General features: G+C 34.4%; 1 pseudogene; it reads left to right on the top strand.

Annotated features, from left to right (window-relative positions):
- The first annotated feature begins 2,818 nt into the window (after nt 1-2,818).
- On the top strand, nt 2,819-7,774 carry LOC107740869 (sushi, nidogen and EGF-like domain-containing protein 1; annotated as a pseudogene).
- The last annotated feature ends 3,065 nt before the right edge of the window (nt 7,775-10,839 follow it).

Consider the following 10,839-nt stretch of genomic DNA (forward strand, 5'->3'; position numbering starts at 1 on the left):
AAACAAAGTAGTTTCGCTTTCACAATGAAACACAGCGTCTTCACGACATGGTGGCAGCGGCAACAATACTACAGCGAGAATCAAAGTTACGCCTTCTTTCTTTGCGTGAACATTTGGGCGACTTTATGCTAATCTTCCCACATCGTGATGTAGACATGTGGAGGCGTGTTAGAACGAGCCGTTTTAGGTAGGCGTGGCTGACTCTTAACTTTTATAAAGAATATCTCTTTGGATTTGAGACTTTAGTCTTTGCAACTTTACAGATCTTCTTTATGCACCAAGAGCTTGTAACACTTCAAAGAGAAAGGAAAAATTGAAATCGCATCATGTTTTGCAGTCAGGTTAAGACGTGCATATAATGTTGACATACAGTGCATATTTGTTGGGAAAAAAGATGAAAGATGGTTGTTTCTTTGGAAACAAGTGTATACTGATAAGTATGTCACTCAAAAGGAAAGGGAAGTCCCTTTCTGTCTCTGGCACAAATAGACACACACACACACACATATAAGTACAAATAATGAACAATTTAAAAACAAATGAAAGCATTTTAAATGGAAATTTTGCAATTCGTTAAATTATTTTATGCCAAGCAATTTCTCTTGGTCACAGATTATATTGAACAGACATCTAGACATCTTCATTTAAAGTCAGTTTTAAATGTTATGTAGCACTTTTAATAATATGTTTTAAAGCAGTTTCACAGAAATTCAGGATGTTGTAATATTTATAATAACTTATGCATTATTGTCCACTTTTAGAAGAGCTGGGCAAAAGCAAATACAAACAATCAAGCAGTTGAGATTTGTAAATTGGTATTATGAATTCTATATAAAGAGGATTATTAGATTAGGATTGTTTGAATTATAACTATTTGGTGTTGTGACAAGCCTACTATTTGTATGATGCATATCACTGCCAAATCAATGACGCAGACAAATGATTTTGGTCGTATCTCCACATCTATGAAAACATTTGTTCTTAGAAAGCTGAAAAATGAGGTATGACACATCAAAGAATTGCTACTAACGTTTCCTGGTAATACCTTATTTTAGTGTCTTTGTTATACGTTACATGTACCTATAGTTGTAATAAGGTAAATTGTGCATAATTACATGTAACTAACCCTAACCCTATATTTGTTTGATGCATATCACTGCCAAATCAATGACGCAGACAAATGATTTTGGTCGTATCTCCACATCTATGAAAACATTTGTTTTTAGAAAGCTGAAAAATGAGGTATGACACATCAAACGAATTGCTACTAACGTTTCCTGGTAATACCTTATTTTAGTGTCTTTGTTATACGTTACATGTACCTATAGTTGTAATAAGGTAAATTGTGCATAATTACATGTAACTAACCCTAACCCTATGTTGTTAATTAATATTATTCTGTACTAAATATTTAATTACAATTATATGAAATATTTAGGTATCTTAATATTTGACTTGGTAAGTGGATCAAAATAAGAAATTCATTTTCGAGCACTGAAGTTTGTTATATATTAACAGTTTGCTGATATTTGCAGTAGACAGACGTAATGTTATTTACAATTAGGCAAAATGTGTTGCAGTCACTTTGGCATCTGATATAAATTAATTTGTGGACGAGGACAGTTACAGGAGCAGGGACATTAAATCCATGTAAATTAAAGCTAATATTATTTGACTAATGAATATGTGACAGTACTACACTGCCATTACTGTTCTTTCTGAGCTCACTGACAGAATGTGTGTACAGATGGTTTTTCTGGCTTTGTGACAGACACTTGTCAAGTCACCTAATCTAAAGTCTAAATGTAAGATCTGAAGAGAAGCACTTTTCTATTTTGTAACTTACTGGAGGTGTTCCAATAATAATTAAAAAAAATAATTCCAGGGGACGTTGTGCCCTTGAGCAAAGGCAGGGCCAGATTAAAAACCAATGCAAACTTCCTGCTAACCCACAGCAGGCGCAAGAGCATCGTCAAAGCAGCTGTCTGAGGTAAGTAAAATCATTATCTTTAATGCAATGCTCCGATACTCTAGGGCCTTACTTGTGTAATGAATTAGTAATGAACTAAAACATTACATTATAATGGGGTATCTTTTATTTCCAAAGCAAAATATCTTACTTTTTACTCCACTAGATTTTATAAAAACATATTATTTAGCATTATTTCAAACTGAATAAATATAGACCCGCTCTGAGGTGACTGAATTTTTCTTTTGAGACAATTGTCAAATTTGGTTCACAAATCCAGTTGAATGATTAATTGGCAAATTGAACTGATCTGTTTGCAGCTGATTTTTGAGTAAACAAAGTGGTCATATTTGACTCAAAGCAGCCTCAAAATAAAAATAAAAATAACAAAAAGAATAAAATGATAAGTGTAACTCGAGTGAGTGACAAAAAAGTAAGATACTAGTGCCAAATTTTACTATTGATTATTGTAAATGAAAAGCATATTGAGAATGACTTTGTTGTTTGTAAAATAATTATTAAAAATGAAAATGAGTACATTTATGAGTAAACCATGTTGGTATATCACGTATTCCTAATTATAATGGCATGTGTTACTATATACATTAGAATGCAAATTAACATGCATATTTACAATATATCACATAGAAATAACGTAAGACCTGGAATATTTCTATGTTTCAGTGGCTTTGACTGACTCCAGTAAGATCTGATTTCTAATAAGGGGTTTTCATAAAAGACATTCAAAAAAACATTGGTTTACCTGTATTTATAATAATGCATGATGCTCTAATAATGCTGTCTGATTACAGAAGAAGGACTCCTGGTTTTATCTCTGACGTTATCATCATGAGATTGTCTCCAGTTTCACAACATCTGCTGGTGTTCATATCACTCCTTTCACTCGGTAAGGTTTTGTTTACCATCTGTTTGATCTTAATGTGCATGGCAAAGACAGCATAAATATACAAATGTGTGTTTCTGAATTTTAACCATAATCATTTAATGTCTGTTTGTGTTTCATACAGAAATCATCACATGGACAAACAGTGCAGTGTCAGGTAATAGTAATGCTGCGAGTGATGGAAGACTCATCATATGCATGTGCAACATTTTTTATATACCTTAGAACTGTTTTATAATTGAATACTCATTTTTCAGAATTAAACTTCATAGGTACTTTTTTGCATGGCGTCTTTGTATACGCCAAAGCCACCTCTTGTGTTTGTTTCCAAAAAGCTCGATTTTTTTTAGAACGTTTGACTGATTCAAGATTTCAATTTCAATTTTTTTAACTAGTCAAGTATTTTAGTATTATTTAACTAGTTAACATAAAAATGTAACTAACATGATTCAAGTGACATTTTCTTTACTAACCATCTAGTTAAAGTTATATTCCAAGTTCAGCACACATGAAGTGGGTGCTGTAAATGTAAAACAAATTCACTTGTTAAAAATCTTTGCAGAAAAGACATATGAAACATGAAGGCACATATTGAAAAAACTTGTCTTAAACAAATCCTATATGTTCAGAAAGGATATTTTAAAAAAATGCTTTAAAAAGTCTAAAAAATGCTTTAAAAATGCTTTTAAAAGGGAGAAGCAAGTCATATTCTGGCTACAGACAAAACAAGCTAAGAAACATTTATGAATTAGTTTATCGTTTTTTTTACGGATTAGAAAATCAAGACTTCACATTGGTTATTTCAGTAGCATAAAAAACAAAACAAGCAAGCAAAGAACACTGAAACGGTCCGTGACTTCAGTCTAATGTGAGTTATGCACTTTTGCAAAAACTCCTGTTATAATCACTGAAGCTGTCTACACTGCGAAATTAATCACTTGCTTACATCCTTTCTGTATTTTGTTGTTTATGATGATGAGAGAATTAGAGAATGCAGATTTGAGCTAAGGCATTCTTCGCAGTGACAAATCAAACACCTCTGATTGGACATTGCTTGTTCCCTCCTAAGTTCATCTTCTGTTTTCACTTTGTGTAACTGAAGAAAATTTTGGCATATCCAACAGTTAACGTCATCAGTGCATTGGCAGAGGGGAGTCAATGGGGCTGTCATCTGCATAGCTGTGATAAGTGGAAGTATATACAGGTTGAACAAGAGTGGTGTAAGAATTGAGCCTTGAGGGACTCCGCATGGGCGTCCACTTAGACTTATGGTCGCCTATACTCACATATACTCACATATTAGCCTCTCCCTCCTTAGTATGACCTGAACCATTTGAGGATCATCCCAGATTAACACTATTCGTCAGCAGTACAACCATATCCTTTTGTTGTGTTCTCAACATTTTTCTAATGACTGCTTTCTGAGCCTTACAAAAATGTGGAAGTATGATCTGCAGTTTTCACAAATAATTTTAAAACACGTCATCCAGCCGACTTCTGACAGCTCCAGGGCTTTTGTGAAAACTACAAACTGTACTTCGACATTTTTGTATCCCTGTTCACGGACAGATAAACGGACAACTAAACTGGGATGTAAGGGTGCAGGTAACACAGATAAAGAGTACGCACTGATAATTTACAAAAACTACTGGCATTATAACAGTACAAAGCTGGTTGAAAATCTGCTAATTTAAACTTTAAATTATCGTCTGTCTGTGTGTGTGTGTGTCTCCAACATCAGTGTCAGTGACCACATCCTCCTCAGTCAGACTCAGATAAATGATGCTCAGGATGATGAATGCTCCTCTGTTTGTTTATTAAATGTAATATAATGCCCACCTCCTCCAAAAAAATAATAATAATAAAATAAATAAAAATAGAGATTTAGCTGTATGCAGCAACTGCAGGCATTACAATGGCATGTAAACTGTATGATCATTGCAAATACAGTAAGTGGATATATGACTTCCATTCTTGGCCCCAGATAATAATAATGTTAACCACACTTTCTTCTTTCTTTGTTCTTTGGTGGATGATAGATGTCAGGTTGGTGAATGGTTTCAGCTTCTGTTCTGGAAGACTGGAGATTCTCCATGATGGAATTTGGGGAACTGTGTGTGACGATCAGTGGGATTCTCTGAATGCTGCAGTGGTGTGTAGACAGCTGGGCTGTGGGAACGTTGTACAGGCACTGGATTATAGATTTGGACAAGGTTCAGGGCAAATATGGTTGGACGATGTACTCTGCAGTGGGACTGAAACTGCTCTTCAAAACTGTGCATCATTAGCATGGGGAATACACAACTGTTGGCATGGTGAAGATGTTGGACTCTTGTGTGTGAAGGTGAGTTAAACACGTACCTGAAACACCTGTGCTGTGGTTTTGATGTCCTGCAGTATCTAGAACATTTTTGTTTGTGTGTTTTATGTGTTATTTATAGGTGTTATTTCAAGGTCGATATGCAATGAGTTGCACACAGTATAATAGGTTCTTGTTTCAGTAGGATATCCACTTTTCTTTTTAAAGTAAAAGCATACGCAACGCAGCCATTGTAACTTGAATGTGTCAAGGCTTTCATTCTCATCCACTTCCAGTTATTTTTGCAGTACAAAAACTGTCCGTCATGCTGCTTTATGCTGCAAACTGTTACCTGTTATCATATTATTTTATTTATCATATTTGTTATCATATTCATAAAAACTGGTTTGTAGAGCAAATTATTTTACCTCTTACAGCATTTTGTTAGTCTTCTAGTTAGTTACCTATAGCAGCAAATTAATCAGACGAATCTAATGAATCTTTAGACAAAGTCTGAAAAAAAAAAAAAAAACTTTACGTATGATTTTTTTGGTTGAGTATCAGTATGCAATTTGGTGCAGATGCTGATATTTATGTGGCCAAAACGTAAGATGATATTCTGATAGCTTGTAATGAAAATCAATTGAATTCTTAATAATAGTATAGCAATTTCTTACATAAAATGCATAGAAATATCAGTTGTGACTCTATATCTCCCAATAATATGTACTAGTAAGATGGTATTTAAATGCTTAGTTTTATAACCAAAGCTATATAGTTTTTATTGTGGGGAGCAAAACAAAAAATGATGACTGAGAGATGTACAATTAAATGTTCTTCAAAAGTATATTGTATCATATTTGAAACTTGTTAAAATTTTAACATGATTTTTCTAAAAAATATTGTATGGATCATCAAATAAATCTAAGCTGCTTCAGTCCAGTAAATGGTCATCCTGAAATATTACTGACAATATAAAAATTCTTATGTTTACTTTATAAAAATCTGTAAAGATTCCACAGCAAAAATACACGTGAACCACAAGCTGAAGGTGGATATTTTTAGAATTTTACTAAAATGTCTTTTACTGCTTGCTAAATATATATATATTTTTTTTTCTCTCTTGGCAGCACAAGCATTATTGTACCCATTCGGCTCAGCAGCAGGAGACACAATAAATGCTGCTGTTGATGATGGAAGCTCCCCAGTTATTCATCTGTTGAGTCCATTTCTGTTCTTTGGCCGCACTTACCGGGCGATTTATGTAAGAATTTGACTCCATCTTCATTCTGAGTCTAAATGTGAGTGGTGAATGCTTTATAAACTGATCTGTGATCAGTGATTTTGACAATATTTCTCATGTTTCAGGTTAATAATAATGGACACCTCACATTCAACCAGCCTTCATCAGCATATGTTCCCTACTCATTCCCCGCTAGAGGAAGCCAAGATATAATTGCTGGTCTTTGGACTAATCTTGACAACCGTCAAAGAGGTGTAGTTTCATATCGTCAGTACACCAGTGGAAATGTTCTCACACGTGCCACTCAGGATATAAACACACATTTCCCAAATCTGAACTTTAACGCTTCTTGGGTCTTTGTTGCAACATGGAATAAAATCGCTTACTTCAACTTAACCAACACAGTAAGCTTGATGTTCTTCTGAAATGTGAATGTTTTCACTTTGTTCATGATTCATTTTCTGAATACTAGGCCAAATGAATACCGTAGACCATAAACACAATAAATTGCTAAGCTTAAAGTGATTATCTTTCAATTTTTCAATTTTCAATTTTTGCAGGAAACATCGTTTCAAGTGGTTTTAATTTCAGGCCGTAATATTTCATTATTCTGATGAATTATGGTGACATTGCTGTAACTGGACCTCCAGTGCAGGTAAAAGAAACTTGTTTTCTTTATTGAGAACAAAATGTTACTATTCACTACTGTAGAAAAGTTAATGTCCTCTATATATACTATTTATATGAATAATATTTTTACATACTTGCTGGTTATGACACGATAAACTCCACACACTACTTTTTGATTCCTGGATCAAACCGAGGCAGCTCCATCTCAAACCTCAGGAACTCCAGTAATGTCGATGTTCCCGGTCGATGGGCCTTTATGGTGGACAGTAGACCAAGAAACAGCATCTTGAAAAGTAAAACCCTTATCTATAGATAATATTTTGATCAATTTCATATAATCCCATATAGTGTTTGTCTGATTGGTGTCAACCAATACAAATGAGTTTTTAGGTGTCTGTGTGTGTTTTTCCCTTTAGACAATGTCATTGGATTTCGAGTGAGACTTTCCTCATTTTTAGGCCTGACACAGATTGGCAGCACTGAAATAGTTTTACAGCAAGTATGTCACACTTACTATGAATATTTATACGAGATACAGTGCTAATAACTGATTCATGGAAAGTTTGATCTGTTTGTCCATCTGTGTTTCAGATAAAGCAGGAGCTGGTCAAGTACGGTTTGCCAAACAGCATTGAACTGAAGTTAAGAAAACTGCAAAAGACAAAGCCGTAATTTCCTTCTCCTTCAGGAAAAGAAGTAAAACCAGTTCGTTTAGCATTTGACAACAAATATCCCTGACGACTGATGATGTAAACGCTTCAGTTTTTCATTAAGGTGGTTTCATTTAAAGGATTACAAAGGATTCAAACCAGCATAAAAGTATCATAGAAGAGGTCCATTAGTAATCATCACTGATCCTCCTTTTTTCTTTGAATATCAATCATTTTGGGTGTATCAAATGTCAGCTGCATAAGTTTAAACTAACCAGAGCTTTACTGAAAGTTTTTCTCATTCACCTTCATTAGAAATATATTTTATGAGGATACAAACATTTGTCTAGGATAATGTACAGTATAGTTTGAATGTATGTCGCTTTGAATAAAAGCATCAATCAAAATCCCAAATGCATCAATGTCATATTCCATCTCCAACCCATCTCAGTGCATGATTCTTCCTGCTTATTTCTCTCTGTAAAATCACTTAAGTTTTTTTAATATGGGCATCTAAATTTGTGGTTTCATAAAAATAATAATTGACTATATGTCAAGTCTCCTTTATTGTTTCTATACAGTAGATATTCTTTCATAGCAGCTTCACAGTTATAAACAGGAAAAAAGCAGAATCAGTGATGAAACTTGTGCTGTATATCAGTTCTAACAAGACAGTAGTGTGATTGTTCAGCTCAATTCAGTTTAATGTTGATTTAGTTCAATTCAATATCTGTCAGGCTCATCAATTATTAAACGAGTTCAGCTATAAGCAGTTCTACAGAAGGCAGCAATGCAACAACCGGTTTATTTGTTAAGTGTCTGACAGCAAATATCCCAGTGATTAAAGATTCCAAATCACCAGTTTTCATGAAGTTTCATTTAAAAGATTTAACCCTCAAAAAGATCACAAAACACCATAAAATTGGTCAGTGCAATTTTATCCTTTTTTTTTTTTTTTAGTCTTATGATAATCTCATGTGGTGAATAAACTAAAATGTATATTGTGATTGACTAAAATTGCTTTTTTGAATGAGAACTTTTCAATGAATCATTGATTCTGTTCACAAACCTGATCAGACTGATTCGTTTGTTAATCAGACTGATCCGATCCTTAAATTCAATTCGGTAATCCAGTCTCTGTCAATTTTTGTCTTTCCTCATGCAAAGCTATCATTGTTACGGACGGCGTGAGAACGGAGCAGATGATCCACATGTAGGCTTTATTAAACACAAGCAGGGCCTAACACAAGCAAACAATAACATCCAAGGGAAGAGAAAAGAATAATCCAGAAACGGGCAATGGTCAGGGTCCAGAGTCCAAAACACAGGCTAGGCAAGGCAAGAAACGCTTAGAATAGCTAACGCAAACAAGGAGGGTAACGAGGGAGACCCAGGTGGAGCAAAACAAAGACACAGGAGTGTCCTTTGGTGGCCATCTTGGGCAAGTTGGGAAGTCGTGGCCTAATGGTTAGAGGTTGCGGATTCGAGTCTCGTACCGGCAGGGATTGTAGGTGGGGGGAGTGAATGTACAGCGCTCTCTTCCACCTTCAATGCCAAGACTGAGGTGCCCTTGAGCAAGGCACCCAACCCCCAATTAAACTCATATTTACCAAGGGTGCTAATATTAGACAGCAATTACACCAGTCCACCACCAGAGCTCACCATCGTTCTACTACTAATCGCAGTCAGAATCTTGGGAAAAAGTCGCTTACTTCAACTTAACCAACACAAAGACAGTGACCGAGAAAATAACAGTCAGTAATGCTCATAAAAATAAGATTCAATAATATGAAAATGCAATAAAAAAAAATTAAAAAAAATAAGTGAACACTAGGTTTAAAGTAATTTTATTTTTCCGATCATAATTTCAAGTGGTTTTAATTTCAGGCAGTGATTTTTCATTTTTTCTGATGAATTATGGTGACATTGCTGTAACATGACATCAGGTGGAGTTAAAAGAAACTTGTTTTCTTTATTGAGAACAAAATGTTACAATTCACTACTGTATAAAAGTATATGTCCTCTATAAATACTGTTTATATGAGTAATGTTTTTTACATACTTTCAGGCTGGTTTGACAGCACATATGCTGCAAATACTGGCAACACAACCAAATACAGAAACATGCTGTTAATATGCACAGGCCACAACGGAAATGTTTAAGGGGACCGCAACAAGTGGCGAACCTGGCCTGGACATGTTTATCAATGTCTGCTCTGAAATGTGAGATTTTTGTTCATTTTAACATTCTGATCATAGGCGGAGTTTCACTTTAATGCGTGGGGGGCACCCACTGGCAGACGAGCCACGAGCACTTTTTTTTATATGTCCTGCATTTTATGTATTTATGTAACGCATATTCTACCTTAAAAATACATTTAGAATGAACAATATCTGCTATACAAAGAGTAAAAAATAACATACCTAAGGTTTGTTTGTACATTAAGGACATTATTTGCATATTTAATTGTTGCATTCCCATTACCTCAAACAGCAAAAGAAAAAAACAATTAGGTTTACACAGCTTTCAAGAGGGGAAAAAAGATGGATTATGGCAGTCAGAAGATAAAAAATTATCACATTTACAATCACTCCCTCAGAAGCTGTATTAAAAAAAAACTTTTTGGGAATTTAACACAACAGTATATTGTTATAAATGTACGTACGCATTTTTAAAAATGAAAATTTGCCAAACGTACGATGCTATGATTGTTGCAGAGATGCTTCATTATAGTGTTTGAAAAGAGTCCATAGGAGCTCTCGGACAGTAACAGGAACTGGGGCATTAAATCCATGTGAAATAATTATTACTGAAGTAATAATATTGTGCTAATAAATAGGTGACAGTATTACATTGCCATTGCTGAATTCCTTCAAAGGAATATTCTGTTCAGACACATTTGTAAAAACCCGCAGTAAAGAGTGCCGTAATATCATGATAATGGGTAATAATGGTAATATTTTGAGATATAGTACTGAATCTTGCACCATAGTACTTTTTGGTAGATTTATGTTAGTGAGTCCTATATAGTTCTTTATATAAAGTATGCAATATATGTGTGTGTGTGTGTGTGTGTGTGTGTAATGATCAAATATATATATATATATATATATATATACAGTGGGTACGGAAAGTATTCAGAC

This window comes from Sinocyclocheilus rhinocerous, unplaced genomic scaffold (genome assembly GCF_001515625.1).
Source record: "Sinocyclocheilus rhinocerous isolate Xijiao unplaced genomic scaffold, SAMN03320098_v1.1 scaffold1908, whole genome shotgun sequence".
In the NCBI taxonomy this organism is placed as follows: Eukaryota; Metazoa; Chordata; class Actinopteri; order Cypriniformes; family Cyprinidae; genus Sinocyclocheilus; species Sinocyclocheilus rhinocerous.